The following is a 24,441-nucleotide window of genomic DNA, read 5'->3' as shown; positions in this document are numbered from 1 at the left end:
TCAAGGGGAGCCATGTAACGACCTACGAACAACTCTTTAACCTTATGGTATGGGAACACCTGTCGAACAACTGCTTCGTCGAGCTCAGGCAGCACCTCCTCGACAGTAAATTGACCGACCCCCGGCAGCTCGCCGCTGAAGCTGACCGATGGGAGAGCACCCGAGTGGGCCGGAGAGGACCGCACGAGCAGAACCGAAGCAACCAAGGCCAGCACCGTCCTCGGGGAGGAGGAGGAGGCCAGGGGCAAGGGAGAGACACCCTCCCGGCAACACCCGGGGCCAGCACCCCGCCCCCGGCCGGCCGGGGAAACCCCCCGATGCGTCCAGGGTTCCGAGCCAATGTCACGTGCCACCGATGCCAGCGAGTCGGCCATTACGCCAATGACCCGAGCTGCCTGCAGAACCAAACACCCAAGCCCCGCCAGGTAGCTGCCGCCGCCCTGGGGGAAGAACGACTATCAGAGGAACAGGAAGAGTATGAGCCGGCCCAGCAAGAGTGGGAACCGGCCGCCATGGTTCTAGCGTGCCTAGGGGGAAAAGACATAGTCCCGCGGGCCCCCCTACCCGCCAACACCAGGAAATACGGTCAGTGGGTGACCATTAATGGGCATCGGGCCGAGGCCTTACGTGACACAGGCGCCAGTGTGACGGCCGTCCGCTGTCACCTGGTGAAACCCGAGCAGATCCTGCCGAACATTCTCTGCCCCGTCCGCTCAGCCGACAATTCCGAAAGTCTGTGTCAAATGGCCTGCGTCCCCTTCGAATGGGGAGGGGTCTCCGGCCTGTTGAAAGTGACGGTCCGGGATGATGCCCCCGTGGACTGCCTCCTGGGGAATGACCTTGAGAGTTCCCCGTGGGCCACCGTCGAGAGAAGAGAGCACCTGGGGATGCTGGGCCTCCCGGACTGGGCCTGCGTAACCACCCGGTCCATGGCCGCCCGTGCCGTTCCCCGACCAGAAGAACCGGAATGGCCAGCACCTCCGCCCCCGGTCGCCCCAGTAGAAGACAACGACGAGGCCAACCCCCCGGAGCCAACGACCGAAGGGGACGCGCAACCCCAGGACGTCCCCGGCCTGGCTCAGTGGCATCAAGAAGGGGGGCCCACCCAAGAACAGTTCCGCCAGGAGCAAAAGACCTGCCCCTCCCTCGAGGGACTCCGCCAACAAGCCAGCGCCCAGAGCGCAGGGGACTCCACCGGAACTCACTGGGTCTACTGGGAGAACGACCTGCTATACAGCGAACAGAGAATCGCAGAGCTAGGGGCCGGTCGAGTACTGGTGGTACCTCTCCGCTTCAGAGACTTCCTGCTCAACCTGGCCCACGATGTCCCCCTGGCTGGACACCTGGGCCAAGACAAAACTTACAGTCGCCTAGTGACCCACTTTTTCTGGCCGAAGATGCGGAACGACGTCCTGAACCACTGCCGGTCCTGCCCCACGTGCCAGGCCAGCGGGAAGAGTGGCCGTAAGCTGAAGGCCCCTCTACAACCCTTCCCGGTGGTCACCACCCCGTTCGAGAGGGTAGGAATAGACATTGTGGGGCCCCTGGACCCCCGCACGGCACAAGGACATAGGTTCATCCTGGTACTGGTGGATCACGCCACCCGCTACCCCGAGGCGGTGCCTCTACGAACTGTAACAGCTCCGGTGGTTGGCCGGGCCCTAATGGGGATCTTCTCCCGGGTGGGCTTCCCCCGAGAAGTCGTCAGCGACCGAGGCACGAACTTCATCTCCAAATACATGAAGTCCCTCTGGCAACAGTGCGGGGTCACCTACCGATTCACGACCCCCTATCACCCCCAAGGGAACGGACTAGTGGAGCGATTCAACCGCACTCTCAAGGGGATGATTGGGGGATTGGAAGAGCCCCTCCGTCGCCAGTGGGATGTACTACTCCCGTGCCTCCTCTTCGCCTACCGAGAAGTTCCCCAGAAGTCCCTCGGTTTTAGCCCTTTCGAACTCCTGTACGGGCACCCTGTGCGAGGGCCCCTCAGCCTAGTCAAAGAAGGTTGGGAGATGGCCCCCCTAAAGACCCCTCCAGACGTCTTCAAGTACCTCCTGGCCCTACGTAATCAGACCCGGCGCTTCAGGGAGATGGCCAAGGCGAACCTCGAGGCCAGCCAGGAAGACATGAAGAGATGGTATGATCACAATGCCTCCTCCGTCGAGTTCGAACCTGGACAACAAGTGTGGGTGATGTCCCCCACCGAACCATGTGCCTTGCAAGATAAGTGGACGGGGCCCTTCAAGGTGGTCGAGCGCAAAAGCCCCGTCACTTACCTCATCGACATGGGGACCCCCCGGAACCCCCTTCGGGTCCTCCACACCAACAGACTCAAACCACACTTTGTGCGCTCAGAACTCAGCCTCCTGATGGCTACAGACAGTGGAGCAGAGGAGGACTCCGAACCCCTCCCGGATCTCCTGAAGACTCAGGAGAACGACGGCTCCGTGGACGGGGTCCGGCTCTCCGATGCCCTCACCCCAGAGCAACGCCAGGGCTGCCGGGACCTCCTGCTGCGGTTCGCTTCACTGTTCTCCCTCACTCCCGGGGTCACCCCTTGGTGCTTGCACGACGTGGACACCGGGGACAGTCCCCCTATCCGACACCGGGCCTACCGCGTACCAGATCGGGTACGGGCCTGCATACAAGAGGAAGTGGCCAAAATGCTCACGATCGGGGTCATCGAGCCCTCGGACAGTCCCTGGGCCAGCCCGGTTGTATTGGTCCCCAAAGCCGCTACCCCCGGCACCACACCTGAACTGAGATTCTGCGTCGACTACCGGGGCTTGAACGCTGTCACCCGAACCGACGCTCATCCTATCCCCAGAGCAGATGAATTGATCGACCGGCTGGGGGCCGCCCGCTACCTCAGTATCTTCGACCTAACAGCGGGCTACTGGCAGATCGGTCTCACACCCCGGGCTCAAGAACGATCCGCCTTCTCTACCCCCGATGGCCACTACCACTTCAAGGTCATGCCCTTTGGCATGAAGAACACCCCCGCTACATTTCAACGTCTTGTGAACCAGGTCTTGGTGGGGCTCGAAGAGTTCAGCGCTGCCTACCTGGACGATATCGCTGTATACAGCCGCCACTGGTCCGACCACCTCCTCCACCTCCAGGAGGTCCTACAGGCCCTCCAGCGGGCCGGCCTCACGATTAAGGCCGGCAAATGCCAAATTGGTCAAGGGTCCGTGACCTACCTGGGGCACCAGGTGGGGAGCGGGCTGGTGGCCCCGCTGCAACTTAAGATTGCTGCCATCCAGTCCTGGCAGCCCCCCGTCACCCAGACCGAAGTCCGAGCCTTCTTGGGGCTCACCGGCTACTACCGGCGGTTCGTGAGGGACTACGGCAGCATTGTGGGGCCCCTCACGGGTCTCACGTCCAAGAACCAACCGAAGCGGATTAACTGGACCCCCGATTGTCAAGCGGCCTTCGAAAAGCTGAAGGCCGCCCTGTGCACCGCCCCTGTGCTCCAGGCCCCCGATTACAGTCGGGAATTTGTAGTACAGACAGACGCCTCCGACCACGGCATCGGAGCGGTTCTTTCCCAAGTGAACCCCGAGGGTCATGACCAGCCGGTGGCCTTCATCAGCCGACGCCTCCTGGCCCGAGAACAGCGCTGGAGCACCATCGAGAGGGAGGCCTTCGCAGTGGTGTGGGCCCTCAAAAAGCTCCGGCCCTATCTCTTCGGCACCCACTTCCGGGTACAAACCGACCATCGACCCCTGCAGTGGCTGATGCAGATGCGGGGGGAAAACCCAAAACTATTGCGCTGGTCCATCTCCCTGCAGGGAATGGACTTCACCGTGGAGCACCGACCGGGCCAAGACCACGCCAACGCAGATGGCCTGTCCCGCTTCTTCCGCCTCGACGAGGAGAGTCCCCAAGGAGATGGGTGACTCTCCCCGCCTTCAGCTGGGGGGGACGCATGTTGGACAGGCCACACGAAGGGTTTGCTCCCTCCCCGCATGACAGGGCCCAAGCCCCGGCCCCCCAGGCGCGACCCACGAGAATTACCCGCACCCCGTCTCCCGACGGAACTCCTGCCCTCGGACCTCCATGTATCACGGGCCCAAGCCATCACCGGCTCCCTCTGCCGGGTCAAGCCGCCATCTTGGGCCCTGCGCCACGAGGCCGCGTGGCCGCCCCCCGACCCTAACCCTGGGCCTGGCCGGCCCCGACATCCCGGCACCACCATCCACCCAGGAGGTGAGCGGACCACTTGGCAGGTCAATGGGAGAACGAAGCGCCAAGGACTCTCCCCCGCCAGGTGACGATCGCCTCCAGCTCCCCCAGGCACCGGCTCCACCCCCCGCTGGGTGTCTGGACACCTTCATCCCGGACCCTCCGACCTCCAAGTGCGAGGGTCCGGACATCAAAGGGCACCTGCCCTATAACTGGAGCAGCTCCGGAGCAGGGAAGCAGTGTATCCTGGAGTCGAGAGACACCGAGAGAACTCAGCCTTGACGGACTACTGGCGCTGCCGTAGCCCTATCTTGTGAACTATCGACCTGCCTGCTGGCGCTGCCGCGGCCTTCTGCAACATCCATCCTCGTCGGGACCTGCTGGCGCTGCCGCGGCCCGTTGTAACGACCATCTTCACCGGGACCTGCTGGCGCTGCCGCGGACCGTACATCGACCATCTCCACTGGGACCTGCTGGCGCTGCCGCGGACCGTGTATCGACCATCTTCACTGGGACCTGCTGGCGCTGCCGCGGCCCGTACCAGCTAGACCACCAAGCTCGAGGATTGTGAGCTACCCACCATACCACCTCCACTACCAGACTGGTAACCAGACTATCCCGCTACCCCCTTTTCCCATCTTGAGAGACTTGAATCGAGGGGACCCCTGAGTCCAGACCTCCTTGTACCTTTTCATCGTACCTTAAGAAGTGCTTATAAAGAACGCTAACTCATCTCCTTGTGTGGTATCTGTCTGTGGGGGGGAAGTTATTTGTCTGTACGATCGCTGGAGACGGCTCTCCCCGGAGACCTCTCCCCTTGTCCTCGGCCGACCCTCCCGGTCCGTCTAACACTCTCGATCCGTGGCGGCACCAAGGGGAACATAAGGAATACCTCTTTTCACTAGAATAGCAGTGCCTCTCGCATAGGACGAGTACGGCGCATGAATCAAGTGCCCAGCCCATCTGGCAGCAAAGGTGCTCCTGCGTAGGGGGTCCATGTGGGTCTCTTGCAGGAACACAATCTGGACATTCAGTCTATCCAATGCACCCAAGATTCGCCTGCGCTTTCTCGGGTCCCCTAGTCCCCTGACATTCCAGGTGATAGCAGTGAGCAACCACCCCCCACCCAGCTCAGTGCGTGTAGCGTGGGTCAGGTCTACGGGTAAGAGAGACACAGGTCAATAAGCCCACCCGGCAGCAACCCCTCAGGTATAGGTGATTAGCAAAGGTGGCATACTGTGCTACATCAACAAGTATATGTGTAATGCTCATGCTGAAAAAAACAACCCCAAAACATGCCCTTGAAAAACCACCCATCCACCCACTCCGACATCCCAATCATGTCGGGCATCACCCCCACCCTGTACAATCCCATAACGTCCTGTCATTTACTTATCGGGGAACACCCAAATGGGGGACATTAGGGGTCCAGACCCGCCATCCCACTCCCCCGATATTTCACCCGCTATCCCCTGGAGCCAAGATCCAGCGGAAAACGCGGGAGGGGGAGGTTGGTGCCAGGGCTCAATCAGGTTTAAACAGCATTGAGGAACCAACTAAAACTGGAGGGCCTAACAAGTGGTAGCTCTACAATAAAGGGCAAAAGCGCAAAGATGAATATGTATCCATAATAAAAAACTGCAAAGTAGAAAGAGAAACAGGCGGAGGCAGAGCAGAGCCAAAACAGAAGATTATCATCAATGGGACCTAATGGCAACTGGAGAACTCAAATCAGTCAAGAGCAGAAGTGGGCGATCGGGATCTCGCCCTCTCTGTAGGGGAGCGAGCTGGTTCAGTAGATTTTTTGTGGTCCTTCAGGAACAGTTCAACCTGGGATGGATCCTGAAAGATATGGGGCTTGCCATGATGGACCACCCGTAGCCGGGCGGGATATAGCATGGAGTATTGGAGACCATGCTGCATCAGACGCTTCTTGACTTGACCAAATTTACGACGTGCATCCTGCACTGACTGTGTAAAGTCTGGAAAGAAGGATAACGTGGTATTTTCAAAAAGGACTGGTTGACGTTCCCTGGCAAGTCGTAGCAGAGTGTCTCGATCCCTATAATTCAAGAAACGGATGACTACAGGTCTCGGGGGCGCCCCGGGCACGGGGCGAGGGCCCAAGGTGCGGTGGGCTCGCTCGACCACCAGTTGCGGAGAGAAGGCATCCGCGCCAAAGAGGTCAGAGAGGAGTTTTTCAATGAAAAGTTCCATTTTGCCCACGGAAGTAGTTTCCGCAAGACCAAGAAGGCGCACGTTGTTGCGGCGCGATCTCGCCTCTAAGTCCTAATTTTTGTCTGCGATTACTTTCAGCAGTTTCTCCATCTGTGAAACCCTGGACGTGGTGACCGATGCCCCATCCTCCAGCCCTGAAATCCGCTGTTCCGCCTCCTTAACCCGCTCCTCCTGCTGATCCAGTCTGTGCACTACGGAGTCCAGGCGGCGAGACATATCGTCGATCTTGGAATCAATGGAGGTGAGGCTGGACTGCATATTCAGGAGGATCGCCTTCCAGTCCACTTGCTTGGCGTCGCCACCAGCGAAATCGCCGTCCCCAGGCGGTGGGGCCCGGGGTTTTTTGCTTTTGTGAGATTCGAATGGGAGCCGGGATTGTTTAGCGTCCGCTTTCCCCATCGCAGCGATTATCGACCTGGTCCCCACACTCGGTAACCAACACAGGGCAGTCATGCCGCTACAGCCAGTGTCCCAACGTGCGCAGCAATGTGAGGACAGAGCCGTACCCTGGACACTCTCCGGGAATCACCTCTTAAGCCAGTAGAAAAGGAGGGGACTACAGATGTTTGAAAGCGGGGAAGACCCTTGGTACAGGGCGCCAGCCGCAGCGGACCACGCCAGGGGAGAGGCCCCGATCCCCAGCAGCAGCTCCAGTCAGGCACACCCCGCAGCTACGGCACGCCAATGGTGCAGAACTCACTACGGAGCTCGCGGCGGTCCCGCCCCGGTCAGCACCCCGCGGGGGGTCGGCCGCGTCGTTTCTCAGTCCGCGGGGACACCACACCTCTCAAATCCCCGCGTGGAGCAGCAGAGGCACAGACAAATGGCAGGTTAGGCCTCGTGGCGAGCCGGGGGGGGGGGGGACCAGCAACCGAGATTCCACACCCCCCGCCGCACCCGGAGCCGCCCCGAAACAGATAGGATCTCTCCTCGCCGGCCCCCAAAGCCGAGACCAGTCCCACGCCGGCAGAGTCGCGGCCGAAAGCCTCCAACACGACCCCAGCTCGCCTTCGCCTTACCAGTGCGCCGGATGGTCAGCGACGATCAGAGGAAGGCCCTTCAGTTGCGCCGGACACCGTTCTCCTCCCGCAGTCGCGGCCGCGTTCCGTGGCCCAGCACGCACGCCGGATCCTCGGTGCAGCGTGTGCTCGGCAGCCGACCTCCGCCCAGCAGCAGCAGCGACCGCCGGTAGCTCCGGCGCTCGTCTCCGCCGAACCGCTGGACAGAATCGCCTCCAGGTTGGTGTGGGCGTTCTCTGGCTGTTGCCCAACAGGTAGAGCAGGTCAAAGTTGCGGTCCTCAGATGCAGGATGGATTAATGAAGTAGTTGAGCGCCTGGACGGCGAGAGCCTCACGAATGTGCGGCCATGTCGGTCTGGCGCCCTCTAGCGCCCCCCACGTCAGAACATTCTTTTGTATTAAAGATGCAATACTGTATTTTCACTTTGAATGAACGCTCTTACTGTTGGCGAGAGAGCATGTTTACTGGATCCATGAGTAGTTGTCAGCATCATTACTTCCTTAAAACATTCACAAGGTAAAATGTCTAAGCATGTCTAGGTGTTCCGGGTTATCGGAATAACTTTTAGCAGGAAATACCCACCTAAAATCTAGCCCCTGGGGGCAACAAGTTATAATCACGTCTATGTAATTATAGTCCTTCACCCCTAGAGGCTGTTTGCAGCATAAACACTTTTATCAGAGATCAAAATACTGCACTTTAAATATAGTCTCTAAAGGAGATGTCTTTGGTAATTACACATAGGTGTAAATACCATCTTTCACCCCTAGAGGATGTCTTTCAACATGAAAAACTCATATTATACACTTTCAGGCCACAACTGGTTGCAGCCATAATTTTCACCCACAGAGGGCGCAGCCTTCCCAACTCTAAATCAAAAGTTCCACCAAAGAGAGACTTAATAACCACTTAAAACCCTTGAGGGATTTTCTTTCATAGAGTCCCAATAAACTCAGAGTGGGGACTCCGGTACGCACTTTGGGAAAATTCTGAGGGTGACCCCGCTCTCCTGGGGTCACCACAAGCCACAAATGAGTGGTTTCTAATTTAAAATTGCGGGCAAAACTGATGAGCCCCAGAGGGCATTTTGGGGTGCTCCTCCTGAGCGAGATGAATTTCTAAACAGCGACTGCGTCTGGGTGAGCCGCATCGCTCTCTCTGCGTTCCTTTTGGTGCCTCTTTGCTGCGCTTTACTTTTTCTCAGGGTGTCCAGTCCCAACCCCGGCACTACACAGCCTTTGACAACTTTGGAGAGCAGCTCGGGGAGCCCACCCTTACGTGCTGCCGTGGGAGCCAACACTTCTTTCTGGTCTGCCCGCTCCTTTGGGCAGATGCGTGCTGGGCAGCCGGGTGAACGGGTCACAGGAGGAGTGCGACAATGCTTCCCCTCCTCCTTGGTGTCACCGGGGCTGAGGGATGGGGTCCTGGGTCCATGCTAGCTTCGCGGGGGCACGACGGTGCTCCCCACCTCCATCTTTTTCACCGGGGCCCAGAGATGGCTGGATAAATTCCGAGTGACTCATGTTCACAGAACTAGGTCTCCCCCCAGGGAGGAAAGGTGTGTTCTGGGTAGCGACTGGAAGGCCCTCCTGAGAGAAGCTCAAATGGCCCTGCTTTTTGATCTTGACTCCCTTTTTGATCCTGGGAAGTCAGTAGATGAGAATTATCTGGCCCTTTGTGGGCATTTGACGGATATAATTGAGTTGCATGCCCCCTTGAAGAAGATTAGGAAACGGGGGAAACCCTCTGCCCCGTGGTACACGGAGGCACCAAGGAGTTATGAGTTGCAATGCAAACGAGCTGAAAGACTGTGGCGAAGGCATTACACTGACAATGATAAAGTCACTTGGAAGGAATGCTTAGCTAGTTATAAAAAAGCCATAGTGTCCACCAAGATGTCATATTTTGCAGATCTTATTTTAAAATCACCAAATAGTGTTAAATGTGTTTTTAATATATTGAGAGACATGGCTAACCCTGATTTTTCCAGTAATAAGATTACCCCGTCGCAAGAGCTATGTGATGGCCTGGCGGCCTTCTTTCAGGATAAGATTAATGGAATTATCGAAGGTCTGAAACCAGATACCTTGTTAGGTACTAGTGCAAGGGAAGAGCTAGGACCAGATAACTTTTCAAGAGGTAGAGATATTGGGACGGAGCTATTGATGCAAGGGACTTCCCTTGATCACTGGGACCTTCCTACGGAGGAAGAGTTCGTTAGGGTGGCGATGGGAGTCTCTTCTGGCTCACCATTGGATCCCATTCCTCAGAAACTCTGGAAAGAGCTCGGTTCTGAGATTTTTCCACAGCTTTACCAGATGTGTAACCAATCTCTTAGCAGTGGAGTGGTTCCGTCCTGTTGGAAGGAAGCGATAGTCTCACCTCTCCTAAAAAAATCTTCATTGGACCCTACCTGTTACGGGAACTACAGACCAATCTCCCTTTTACCATATCCAGTAAAGATAGTGGAGCGCTTGGTGATCCAAGCGCTTTCCGGTTTCCTGGAAGGTTATAATAATCAGTTTGGTTTCCGGGCTGGTCATGGGACTGAGACTGCATCGGTCACCGTCTTGGATAATCTTCTCGTGCGTGCGGACAGGGGACAGTCTGCGACGCTGATACTGTTGGACCTGTCCGCCGCATTCGACACGGTTAACCATGCCACCCTATTGTTAAGGTTGGAAGAAGTGGGGATGACAAATATGGCTCTGCAATGGTTTCGCTCTTATTTGGCAGGCAGACGGCAGGCTGTTACTTTGCCTCCGTTTCAATCAGATTTTATTCTTAATGAGCATGGGGTCCCCCAGGGGTCCTCAATTAGCCCTATTCCATTTAATGTTTATATGCGATCGCTGTTGGAGGTCATCAAAGCCAATAACATATGTGTGGTTAATTACGCCGACGACACTCAATTGATTGTGTCCCTGGAAGGTGATCATGCGGACTCCCAGGAAATATTTCATAAGTGCATGTCCGAAATGGTGAAATGGTTGAGAAACAATGCGCTGCAATTCAATAATGCCAAAACAGAGATTCTGCACTGTGGGGTGGGCAGAGTGCCGACGGTTTTACCATCTAACTTTTGGCCGTTCCCTACAGATGCACCTCTGGTACCCGTGAGAACAGTGCGCAATCTGGGGGGCAGCTTTAACGAGAAGCTCAACCTGGAATCACATGTAAACAAAGTAGTTAAGAATTGCTACATGCTCATTAGAGGTCTCCGTAAGTTGTTACCACTTCTGCCACCTAAGGTAAGAGGCACAGTGGCCAGGTGTGTTGTTCTCAGCCGCCTGGATTATTGCAATGCTTTGCTGCTGGAGTCTCCGAGCTATTTGGTCTCGCGGCTCCAGAGCATCCAGGCGGCAGCAGCAAAGCTTGTTTTAATGAGAACACGTAGATCATCAGCCTCTCAGGCATCGGCTGAGCTGCACTGGCTCCCGGCGAGACAACGGATACTGTTCAAGTCCTTGTGCATTGCTTTTAAAGCTCTCCACGGGCTTGGACCTAAACCGCTTCAACGTAGGTTTAGTTGGTATGTACCTGCACGTCGCCTGCGCTCTTCGGCAGCTAATTTGGTAATGATCCCAATGATAAAAAGATCTGCTATGGATGGACGAGCGTTCGGCGTAGCAGTCGCGCGCTTGTGGAACAGTCTTCCCCCGGAATTGAGACAAATACAGGATTTGCTGCTGTTCCGCAAGCAAGTTAAGACCTGGCTCTTTCCTAGAGCGTAATCAGCTGACCGGCTCAGTTTATAGTTTGCATTTTACCTTTTTTACTGTGTCTTAGCGCCAGGATGCCCGTAGGGTTACAGTGCGCGTTATAAATGCAAATACATACATACATACATACAGATGGGGTCCTGGGCCCCCTGGCAGATTCACAGGGCCATACAGAGCTCCCAGTCTTCGTCGGGGCTCAGGGCTGGGGTTCCTGGGCCCCAGGGCACCGAGAGGGGGGGAAAGTGCGAGGGAGCTTCCCGCATTTCTTGTGCTTGGGGCAGCCTCTGGGCCCTGGCCCACCCCAGAGGCAGAAATCAAATATGGCAGCAGAGCCCCATGCATTTCGGCACTGAAGAGAGATCAAAGGACACCAACATTTCTCCAGGGCATATCTCGGAGCCCAGTGGGCCGTTTTTGACGATTCTGGTCTCCTTTTGCTCCTAATGGCAAGTCCTTGCCACCTGGAGCCCTTTCATTTGACCTGCAGGCCTAAAAGATTCCCAACTTGGTAGGGGGCAAGTCTCACTGGCTCCCTGTGCCAGCCTTTCACTTGGTTATCTCTCTGGGCAGTGTTCCCTCTTTTCGCAGAAGTCCAGTCTTTCCCCGAACTGGTCCTCAGAGTGTTAAGGGGATCAGCTTCCCTCGTCCTCGGGTGTGCTCCACTGGTCCTGGGGTTAATCAGAGGCAGAGTCCTTGATCCAGTGGAAAGTCAGGGGGTTCTTCCTACCAATTGTCCATGGTGCCAGCCTCCAGTCCCAGTGTTCCGCAGAAAGGCACAACCAACAGAGAGCTCTCTCCCTTGTGCAAGACCTTTTAAGTGGGGGCAGAGGGTACCGGCAGGGCTGCGCCCCCGTCCTATCCTGATGTACCACATGATCTCTCCTACCCTGTTCCAACCTCCCTGCACAGTCTTCTGGGATAGCTCAAAATGACGTCACCCAGGAGTCACTTGACACATGTCCTCTGGGGGTGTGTGCTCCACCCCTCACTGACATCACTGCCCGACCTTCCCCCAGCAAATCTTCAAAGGAGCCCCCCTCTGGTTTGGCTCCAAAGGTCTAGACTTCCTCCTTTGGTGAGTGGCCTGGGGCAGGCCCTCTTCCTGGCACATGTTGACAGCTGGCTGATTGATGCAGAGTAGTTAACCCAATCCCACCCTCCTACATGGCTGACTTAAGCACTGTTAATGGCTTCCTCTGATGGGTGAGGCCTTTGTTCCTGTAGGTGGAGAGAAAAGTAATTAACCCAGCCCAACAAAAAGACCTGGGCTCTGATCCTGAGCTGAGTCAGAGAAATATGACATTCCTGGATGACCCATAGGCTGTACAGATATGCTTTTGGACTGTACATTGGTGTGACTCTGGAGTTTCTAGGCCCAAGGGAACTGGAGCTGAGCTCTAAGGCAGCCTTTCCCATAGGAATATAATCTGGGCTCCCAGTTTTATGGTGTTTATTTTTTTAGCATTTCCGTCTATATTTAAACATATTTATTTTTTAACCATCTTATTGGTATTTACCCATAATTATTTTGTGTTTTGAAAATAAATACAGTCGTAAAATTGTATATTTCCACATTTATTTAACTCTTCGACGTGCACTCATGCGTGGATTCCAGTCACGTTTTAGCAAACTAAGCAGCACCATATAACAAAACATAACACCCGCAGGTACATATTAGCGTTCAACTACAAATATATGCTAAAATATACCTGTATTTAAGGAAATCTCATCCTGTTTTTTTAACTCCCCACGCTGCCTATTTGCTTTGCGTTTGCCTAGAATTTATGAAAGACAGCATGGAGAGTCTCTCAGAAGAAGGACAATTTCAATATTTTTCAGGCTTTAAAAAATGTATACAGATAGGAAACACATTGCTTTCTGTCTGTATTTATCTATAAAAATCAGTAAAAACAGAAAACTGGAAGCCCAAATTTAATGGAGCGTCACTACCGTCAAAGACAGTGAAGCACATTGGCTTCCTTCCATGTGCACCCCCCATTATTAACCATCCATTCCACCACCATTGCTCACGCAGAGCTACTACTCATCAGGAACTTGCGGGAGAGGGCATTGCAGCAACAGCCAACCACAGTGCTCTGGTGGATAACCACAGTTTGGTGGTAGTGGTGGTGACACGCAACACAGGGCAGCACAAGGGTAGGGAAGCGACTTCCGCTTCTAGAACAGGATATGAGGAGCCGGCGGGCATACACGGATGCCTAGCACTCTCAGTTGGTTGTAAGGCTATGTCTGTGTAGTTTGGACCCCATTTGCATCCACACATTTTTTGTTCTTTCCTTGAGGGAGGGGGGGCTACATGTGTTGGGACTGTTAGGATTGAGGACGCACTTCTTTTGGCCTGTTCACTTTGGGCATTGTGGATATTAAGTGCCAAAGGTCACCCCTTACTCCTCCTGCAGAGTATTCCAGGCTTCTTCCAGGACTGAGGTCTGTCCCCAGTAGTCCTGGCTCTCATTGGAGCTCTACATGTTAATGAAGCCTTTAGGGGATATGTTATGCTTTTCTCTGCTGAACTCTGCACATTGTAGTCAATTCTTCTCCTGGTATGTTGCCTCTGTTTTCCTTTCAGGAGAATTCCTGTGCACAAACTACCCTACCATTGCACCATTGAGGAAATTCCTTGTTATGTAGTACACTTTCACTTCATGGTCTTTGTGACTTTGAGAAGCCGGTTCTTGCTTGCTAGTCATTGCGTGTGCCCATATCTGTAACTCGTTCATACCTCTGCTCTTCTTGACAATGGCAGCCATGTTTTCAGAAGTAATACTTCATGCTGTGAATTGCATGAAGATTATGTCTATCTTGTTGGTGTGCAGACGACTAATGTTGTGGTGTTGCACATGGTTCTGTTATCCCCTTTTGGCTGAAGATCACTTTACTCCTGTTGCACCTTCGCAGAGTGAGTACACTAACCTAACAACAAAAGATGTTCTTTAACTTGAGTAGATTGTTTTTTTATCCTCCAAATAACATACTCCGCCTTTTGACCATGCAGTCTTGGCCTAGTTTGCTGATCTCCTTGCCACTATCATCAACGCTTACAACATGATAGGTATTTCCCACATTTAAAAAAACCCAGGCTGTGGATTGCTGACTGCCGCTAAAACTGTGCTTATTGATTTCCGTCATTTTTGGGAAAACTTCCAATTTATTTACTGGATTTTTACTGCGACTTGTCATTTCAGATGCTGACATATTAGCCATCATTTTACGGCACTGAGCTTTCTTTACCCATCACAGCCCCATTGTATACATCCTATCACTTTTTACCGAAAACTAGTGATCCAGGGGAATCCAGGGTAGTGTGGTTTGTGTGGATCCCAACATGTTTTTGTACACAGAATACCCTGTGAACCTCAAAGCATGGGTCACAAAATACTACTGTCCCATATTTATGTAACAGAAATCGAAGGCATTTCCGTGGCCAAAGTTTCACCACCCTGCTTTCCCACACTTCTGATAGAAATGCTACCCTCCATTTGTAGGTGCACCGACCGCACAACGTAGTAACAGACCAAAATGTAAGCATGTGAAGACCACATTGCCTTCACATACTACAAGATTTGACCAGTTCCTGTCGCAGTGTCGTAGATATGTGGGCTACTTGTTTTCATCTTGAGAAGAGTGGGTATACAAGTTGGCACGACGTACGTCAATCTCCATATGAATCACTGACATAACATCGATTGAACCAATATCAAAATACACAAATATCAGAAAATAATATCAAGAACAAAAATATGGACTCTGTATACCTAAGTATAAAAATCAAAAATACCGAGCACACAAATATCATTGGCAAAACCCCCCAGATTTTTACATATATCGATAATAAAAATATCAAAAAAACAAATATCGTCACCTATAAGTAAACATGTAACATATCAAAAATACCGATTCCCACAATATCGACTAAAATTCTATTTCCAACATAACTAATAAATCCTTAAAAAATACACCAAAAAAACAAATTTAACATAAAACAATTACTGCAAATAAACCCAAAACTTGTAATAAACATCTATAATTAAATAAAAATATATTACATCAACCAAACATTAAGGGGGTCATTAGGATGGCGGACGGACTTAAGTCCGCTCGCCATCCTCGCGTTGTTGGGACCTGCCGCCAGACATGCGGCGGTCCCGCACCGCAAATCAGGATGCGACCGCCACCCTGAGGGTCGCATTCCGCAGTTTAACATTGCGGTGGGTGCTGCTTACAGCACCACCCGCTGCAACGTCAAATTGCCACGTTGTGCCTTTTCCATGCACAACGCGGCATGCACCGCGCGGTGCCTGCCACCGTGTGCATGGAAATGGAGGGGGTACCATGGGAACCCTCCAAGTGCACCCCGACCTCCCACTGGAGACCCGCAAATGGCCCCCAAAGCAACTACCCACCTGCCTTTCCATGGCGGCATCCCCGCCATGGAAAGGCCTTAAAAGCCACACATACTACTATGGATGGCGGTGCCTGCTAGGCACCGCCACCATATTGTGCCCAAGTCCGCCCGGCCGGCAATCGGAATGATTGCCGACTTGCGGAAAAGAGGCAGACGCACTTTGCATCTGCCGTGATACCCCGCCATTATATTATGTTGGGGGGTAAATCAGGTTACGATGGCGGGCAGATTGCCACCGCCAGGCCGGTGGTGGCGATCCGCCCGCCATCGTAATCAGCCCCTAAATATTCAATCCAAAAAATCATACACCTAAAACAGATACAATAAAAACACCAAAAGAATGCATATTAACTATAAACATTTAAAAACAGATATAAATTAATTTATATAAACAAATAAATTCATATATAAATAAAACAAACTAAATATTATACTACAAAAAGAAAAGATAAGTTAGCAATTACCAAACAAGGACTCAACTGATTACAAAAAATTCAGACTATACTAAACCAACCAATAAGATAACACTGTAAACAACTAATCAAATCAAACAAACAATTAACAATATAAAAGGCACACTAATTAAAGCAACTAAATACTCCAAAAATGACAAACGCTGCAAGAGGAGGAAATTTTGCCAGAGTCTCACAACAAGCAATTAAAAAAGAAATAATTCAATTCAACAACTACATAATCAAGTAATATTTATATTTAAACTGAAAATTAACTGTTATTAGACTAAAAAATATAATTTAACAAATAAATAGAAACACACTGTAACGCTTATCTTTTTACATTGACTACCTAAAAAAAACAAAAAACTTCTAATCCAACAAACTGCCAGAAAATATTAACTTGTTACAACCCTGGTCAAAAGTCCAAAGGTACAATACACATCTAGGAACACCCCGGGCCCCCCACCATCTGTGTGCCTGCGTGTGTATGTGCAGGCGAGTGTATGATTACTGAATTAGTGCCATATGGGACTACAAGTCCCAGAAAACCTTAAGGGCACCCACAGCTTACCGTGAAAATTCTACAATTAGTGTATATAAGACTCCGCCCTCGGATTTTCAGATGCTTGACAATCCGAGTCGGTGTCGGATACCGGCATTACCTGTTCCTTCTATTCCGGATAGAGCGAGACGAGAGGGGCACCACTGTCACCCTCCTCCCGCCTGTGCTCAGGAGAGCGAACAACCTTTTTAGGTCTCGGCTGCGAAGGCTGCACTTGCGCAGTCTCGCTCCGAGATTTAATGACTTGGAGAAGAGGGGCTTGAACCAGCCCCTCTTCTCCCCTGTTCTCCATTGGCTGGCCTCTAGAATGCTGGCCAGCCATTGGAGAAGAGGTCAGTCATTCCGATTAGGCCCCATCCTTTTCGGATCGGGGGGCGTGTTTTTTGCAAGAAGTCTCAAGGAGGAGACAACAGCAAAACACGCCCCCGAATCCGAAAAGGATGCTGTGTTTCTCCGAGGCATTTCTGCTCTGCCTCAGAGAAAGGCGGTGGTGTCTTCTGGTGCCCTCGGCTTGTTCCTCTTTACTTGCGTGAAGGAAGGACAGCCTGGTGCGCCGATGAGGAATCTGCCAGACAAAAAGCAATCATCGGGTTTTAGGGCTAAATAATTGGCGGTATCATCTCGCCCTCTCCTGCAGCATCGATTTCATCCCACTCTCTGCCTCCGAAGCTCCGCCGCGCCACAGGCCTATTTAAAAACCTGCAATTTGTAGTTCAACAGCAGCCGAAAGATTCACTGCAATGTGATATCAGACGCGGCTTGTCACTTCAGATCACCTATTGATCCGTGCCCCGCCTGCACGTCGCCGACGCCTTCCCCGGGAAGAGTCGGGTTTCCTCCAGAATGCAATAACAGCGCTTTATTGCTCAGAGGGATGGAGGGAGGCGTGACGATGAGGTGCTTCGATGCCCTGACTCTCAGCTCGGGGGTACCCGTGCTGGGCTTCTCCGGAAGCTCACCGGGCACGTGCGTGTCTGACTGTACACAGGCTGCCCCGTGGGGTTTACAAGATGCTAAAGGCGTGCGTCGTCACAGTCACTGGCCATTGTGCCCACTGAAATCTACCAATATCCACTAGACTTAGAGACATGGTTACCATTACACTTGACAATGGATCATTCTACCAAGAGCCCATAGAGAAAATAAAAAATATATATCTTTTAGCAACTGAAGAGAGTTCGAACGCACCTCCCCACATCCAAGTCGACATATTGGCTGTACCCAAGATGGTGGCGAGGCTTCCCACTCGTACAACACAAGGCGCTCGATTAAAGGAGGTACATATTCACAGGTGCACTACTGCCTGAAACTAAAATGCTGATCTGCTACTTTTATAGATTTCGTTAAAAAAAAAAGTGCTTTGTTACTATTCGTCCTGCATTCATGCAATAGCAATTTACTTCTCTTCAAACAATTGAGAACGCTTGTTGTAATGTTGCTGCCATTTTCGCTTCCTCCGGGTTGGTTACCCGCCCCCTCCTGGACCGCTCTGCCCCTCCTCTCAGCCCTCCCCTTCTGCTTGTGTTTGACTCTCGAGCGCCTCTCTCCCTTTTCGTGATCCCCTCTGACCCTCCCCTATCCTGCTGTACACCGCCCTTGCTTCTATCGCTCTCCTCTTCACGCTGTTTGCAGCGCCACGCTGTCTCCCTTCCATAGGCATTCTCCTTTCCCTTTCTGTCCGCCTGTAACCCTCTCTTTTTGTATCCCCTTGTCACAGCAGCTCCCATCTTCTCACTCGCGCTATTGTATGTCCTAATTTCTAAGGCCCCCTTTTTTCTCTCCTACTTTATTTCCCATGTTTCACCTTCTATTCCACTCTCCCGGGCCTGTCCTCCTTCGGCCAAATTGACAAGTCGCCCGCTCAGGAGAGCGGAGCACCGGCTCACTTTCCGTTGTTTTCGCTCGCCAGTGGTAGTGAGCCTTATTCTTTATTCACAGTACTGGGGAGTTCATTTCAACGCGCAGGAGCACGAATACTTTCCTTTTTTGCTGATTCTATGGGCTGTGTTGTATCACGCTGGAGCGCAGGTAATGTTCTAAACGCGCAGGAGCGCAAACCGTTCTCTCTATTATCCTCTGGACCTTCCTTAACGCTCCGGAGAGCTGGCCTGCTGCAGACTGGTTTCTGTCTACGCCGAGGCAGGGTGCTTGGAGCTACGCCACAGCTAAGTCCTATTGGCTCTTGTTTCCTTACTTATTGACGTGTTGGTGTTCACCTGCCTTTTGCACTTACTGGTTGTTCATGCGAGGCTGTTCCTCTACTCTGCTCTTGCCCTTATCATGACGATATCCCAAGGTTGTTTGCTGTGTATGAGGAATGTGAGTATGTCCTGGTAAATCGGCACATACGGACACACTGAGCTCGAAGGCACTCTGTTTATACATGTGTTTGTTTTGTCTTACTGCACATTTGCCAAGTTACCTGACCCAGGGAGAATAGGACTGCGTCTGCCTTACCTCAGGGGACAACGCCGTCAACTCCTTTACAGCGGTTTCTTTCTTTGTTATTTTATCCCTCTTTTCCCTTTTCCCTTCGTTGTGTCTTTTGAACGAGCTGTGCATCCTTCACTCTCAGGAGACACCGTCAGGGGGAAAAGGTTACCTCGCATCGTACATCGCCCCTGCTGGTCGCTTGCTTCAGGTTAGTGGTTATCGATCTGACTTCCTGACACAACTCTAACAAAGCACCAAGAACATATAATATGGTAAGTATGCAAAAATAATAAATGATAAACTCTTTCAATCAGCGACCCAAAATAAACCTAACTCCCTAACATTGACAAACTAGCAACAAGATACCATTTTTGATTAATCTAACTTGTTGTTCTCTTTTGACAGAAAGGTAAGCGCCTGCTCCATGTTAAAATGAGCTCAAAAGAAAAGCCCAAAACATCTCAACAAAAAATACAAGTAAATAAACAAATAACAAGCAACTGCATTTTTAGCATATTAATAACAAACATGCTAAAATTAAATTATAATATATATTTATACTAATAAAATACTTACAGATACAATGAAAGAAGCTTCACTTCACAGAAAAGAAAGCAATTATTAGATTAAATGGGCTACACCTATAGCCAAGAAAGTGCATCAACAGAGACTATAAACTGTAAATGTACTAAATATTATTTAAATGCAGGCTATGAGAGGGCAACTACAAAAGCTAATGTCATTAATGTGAAAGAGCACATTTTTGCTTTTTAATCAATAATATAAATATTTATTACATCAGTAACTATATAAAATCACAAAGTTAATACACACTGATATAATACAAATATATATATATATATATTTTTTTTTTAAAGTTACAATAACCAACCAAACAAAAAACAAATTCAGTACATTACATCAAATGAATACAACACATAATACAAACAATTCCACATAATATTAACATACACATATAGTAAACAATATAATATCACATTTCCCACCCACAAAAAAACTAAGAAGTAAAACTTACTGCTTTGTAGATGCAGATCTTTCTCCATTTTAACATAAAAAACAGAACCACTCCAGGAAACATGAAAAAACAGAACATCTAAGTAAAAACCATCAGCTTATAATAAACCAAAACTGATTTCCTTTAAAAAAAAAAAATCATAAACTCCAAATTCCCATAGAAATCAATCATGGACAAAAAACCTGTAAAAGAAATAAAGACCCATTCTCACAATACATTACAGTCCCAAATATAAACATACATTTAATCATCAAAACATAAATAATTTCACATCATTTAACATAAAACATTCATATGACATTTAAAAAAAAAATGCAAGGTGACAAAAAAGTGCAAAACACTACCAAAGATACTTCTAAATATATTTGTTAAACTGAAAAACTGTACAATAAATTAAAAATTGTAAAATAAAATGTATGATATCTTTTTACTATACTAAGTATACCGCTGAGGGTGCGGCGGTCCTGCACTCCCGATTAGAATGCGCCCGCCACACTGGCGGGTGCATGGCGCATCTGCAACATTGCAGCGGGCGGTGCAGAGGGCTCCGCCCGCTGCAATGCCACAAAGGCAAGTTGTGCGTTTCAATGCACAACATGACAAACACCGCGCAGTGCCTGCCATGTTGTTCATTGAAAGGCAAGGGGGGTACCATAGGTACCCCCATGTGCACCCCTCACCCCCCAGAATTCCTGGGGGCCCGCTACGGGCCCCCCATGTCGAAAACCGCCTGCCGTTGCCGCCACGTAAAGGCAACACCCCACTTGCATACTAATATGGATGGCGGTGTCTACCAGAATATGGTGCATATTAACTGCTTTTCCGCCCGGTAGGCATTTGGGCGGATTGCCTACCGGCGGAAAACCGGCAGACGGTCTTCCCGTCCGCCGGGGTCCCCCGCCATGGTAATGTGGCGGGGGGAATTCATATGCAGGCGGTGGTTTTCTGCGGGCAGATCGCCATCGCCATACGGATGGAAAAAGCGATCTGCACGATATCTTAATGAGCCCCTAAATTTGGAAAAAATCTTGGACACTAAAAGGGTGATATTTACCATTTCCACTCCAATGCAAACCAACTTGGGGAAGAAGTTGGACACTAAAGGGGTGAAATTTACTATTCCCACTCGAATATAAACTAACTTGAGGAATGTGTTAGACACTAAAGGGTGACAGGTACTGATTCCACTCCAATCCAAACCAACTTGGGGATGTTGTTGGACACTAAAGGGTTGACATTTACTATTCCCATTCCAACATAAACTAACTTGAGGAAGGTGTTGTACAATAAAGGGTTGACATTCACTATTCCAACTCCAATTTATATCAACTCAAGGAAGGTGTTAGACACTAAAGGGGTGACAGGCACTAATTCCACTCCAATCTAAACAAACTCGGGGAAGGAGTTGTACACTAAATAGGTGACATTTACTATCACTAATCCAATCTAAACCATTTTGAGGAAGGTGTTGGACACTAAAAGGATGACATTTACTATGCCCAGTCCAAACTAAACCAGCTTGAGGAAGATGTTGGACACTAAGGGGCTGATTACGAGTTTTGCGGTGCAGTGGCTGGAGGCTAGGCGGGGGCGATCCACCCGCCCACCATCCCCCCAAAATGTTTAAAAGTTTGAATTGAAATTTTCTAGTTGTGTTGGGAAAAAAAATCTATTTTTACAAATATTAAAACTAAAAATTAAATTTCTATAAGAAAAGTAGTACATTTCAAACAGAAAACATACTATGTTTTCAATATTTTTAATAGGTGTTAAATATTTTTTTTTGTTAAAAAAATATATTTTCATTTTAAAATATATTATTTTTAATTTGTAATAAGATATCTAGGGCCTGATTATGAGTATGGAAGTCTTGAAATCGCCGTACTGTTGGAGACGTTCCGACTGCCACCTTCTCAGCAGTCCAACTGCCCGATTACAAGGAGGGCGGCCAGACTGCCACAAGAGCGCCTCAACCAGCAGGATCTTGGATTCCGCTGTGGTGGGGAAAGCGGCACTCTTTGGCAGCAGTGCCGATGCCGGCACTGCCGTGCTGATCACGACCTGCCTTGCCGCTGACCTTTACATGGGGGAAACCCAGCCAGGAAAAGGTCGGCGGAAAGGCAGGGAATTGGCCCCAATCAGGGCCCCAGGGTGATTTTACCCTATGGGAATTGGGGCTGGGTTGTGCCCCCATGCCAGCACTGTCGTGCACGCACTGTGTGCCATGCACAACATGGTGCATGGCAACAGTGTGCCAGATGTGCATGTGGCACTGCACTGCAGCAGCATGTGCTTTAGGCTCTCCTCATGAGCAGAAGTATGCCGCCGCCATGCCACTGCCGCCAACACATCACCAGTCCAGCGGTAATGTTCTAATATGGCAGTCAGGATGCCACCGGCATGGCGCCATTGTCCAGAGCCCTGCAGCAGCAGTACAGCGGTCAGACCGCCAAACTCATGATCAGGGCTTATTTTTTTATTAACATAATTTGTGAATATATTGAAGTGTTGTAAAAAAATTGGAAAATATTTTATTGTATAAAACATATTTTAGCACTTGTTTTTAGATGTAATCTATTGTAGTTAAGGATGTTTGTTTAAATTTCAAATATTTATGGGTTTTTGGAAATAATTTGATATATTTTTGTTAAGTTTGTTAAAATTGTAGTGGTAATATTAAATATTATATTTTTCTAGTGTGCAATATTTTTTGGAAGTAATTTTGCAGTAGTTTGGTAATTGTAATTGTTGTCTGTCTAGTGTTCATCACCTTACCTGAGTTCTATTATATTGGAATAGGAATAGTATATTTTGCCCCTCTAGTGCCCAACACATTCCCTAACTTAGGGACTGATTACAAAGGCAGTCGGACCGACCGCCCCACCACCATGGTCGCAGTCCGATTCCAACAGGCAAAGCCGCAAAGTTACCCCCACCGTATTACAATGCATGCAGGACAAACCGCCGACCACCGTGATCGGAGTGTTCTGCACATGGACGGCATCAGTTCGAGTAGACTTTAGATGGGCCGCGGTGGTCAGAAATGTTGCTTATAGTAACTCCAGCGCCGTCAAGGCTGTGGTACCACAGCCATGAAGATTATGAGTAAACCATCATGCTGGGGGTCTCTTATGAGAGGTTTCACAAAGGCGCTCGACCTCTGCGCTACTGCTACCGCGAAGCAACACAACAGTGCACATTGGTTGCAGAAAAAATCTACACAGCTGAAGGCCATTTCCAAAGTGGACACACCTACAAATCGAATTATAAAACACACCCCCATCTAGATCAGGATCCTTTGCCACTACACTGTAGCACAGCAAGATAGAAGACATTGTTGGTGAAAGAAGGCAGCCCTTTTCACCTAATCCCATCACACACACCCTGCACACACGTTTTTTGCACTATTTTAAACATCATTCCTTGATGTGAAGCCATTTTCCGTTTTCATCACAGACAATCACTTTGTTTAATTAACAGGCACAATTGTTGGAACCCAAGTCCGGCAAACTCCTCTCAGTAGGAAGAATGAAATGTGGGACAGGACAGTCAACAAAGTGAATGCTGTATCTTCCACCCCGCGCACAAAGGAGGACATCAGGAAGAGGCAACACGACCTGAGGACAAGGGTGAAGAACCTGGACTTCAGGCACCATCTGGTGGCCCAGAAGACGGGCGGTGATCCTCCCGACCCAACATTAGAACTCACACCCTGGAAGGAGAAGGTGCACACCTTCCTGCACTCTGGGGGCTTGATATGAATATCTGGGGGAATGGAGACTGGTACGTACACCTCACCAACTGTCACAACATATCAATGTTCTGTTTGCACACATCTCAGCTCCTGCTATGGTGTTCCTCATCTCCTTTTCCTATATGCAGTAGACAAAGTAGTAGAGATGTGTGATTGTCACTTACAATCTGTAGCCCTGCACATACGATCACATGTATCTATCTCCATTACATCCCACATGTGGGAATGCTGTCTGTAAGTGCATTGCCATTAAATCATCATCCCAGGACCCATAATATCTGCAAATGTCTAATAGTATGGCACAGCACTACTGCATTTTGCAAACAGGCATGTGACACAAACCAGGTTTGCTAGTGTTGGCAAGTGGAAATTGAAACGACTACAACTACCATGAGGCCCTGTTGCTTGAACACTTAATAGGAGGCACCAGTGTTGTTTGTCCGTACTCACTTGTCAGCTATGCGACTAATGATATTCACCTCACAGGTAGGTAGCCATTGGTCAAGTGTGGGGAATAAGAGAATGCAATGACGACAACTACCATGAGTCCCCCTACCTCTGACTCTGAACAGGAGGCACCAATGTTTTTTGACCTTACTCACTT

The sequence above is a fragment of the Triturus cristatus genome, chromosome 6 (assembly GCF_964204655.1).
Source record: "Triturus cristatus chromosome 6, aTriCri1.1, whole genome shotgun sequence".
Taxonomy (NCBI): Eukaryota; Metazoa; Chordata; class Amphibia; order Caudata; family Salamandridae; genus Triturus; species Triturus cristatus.
The sequence above is the reverse complement of the archived record's forward strand: the minus strand, read 5'-3'. Positions refer to the sequence as shown.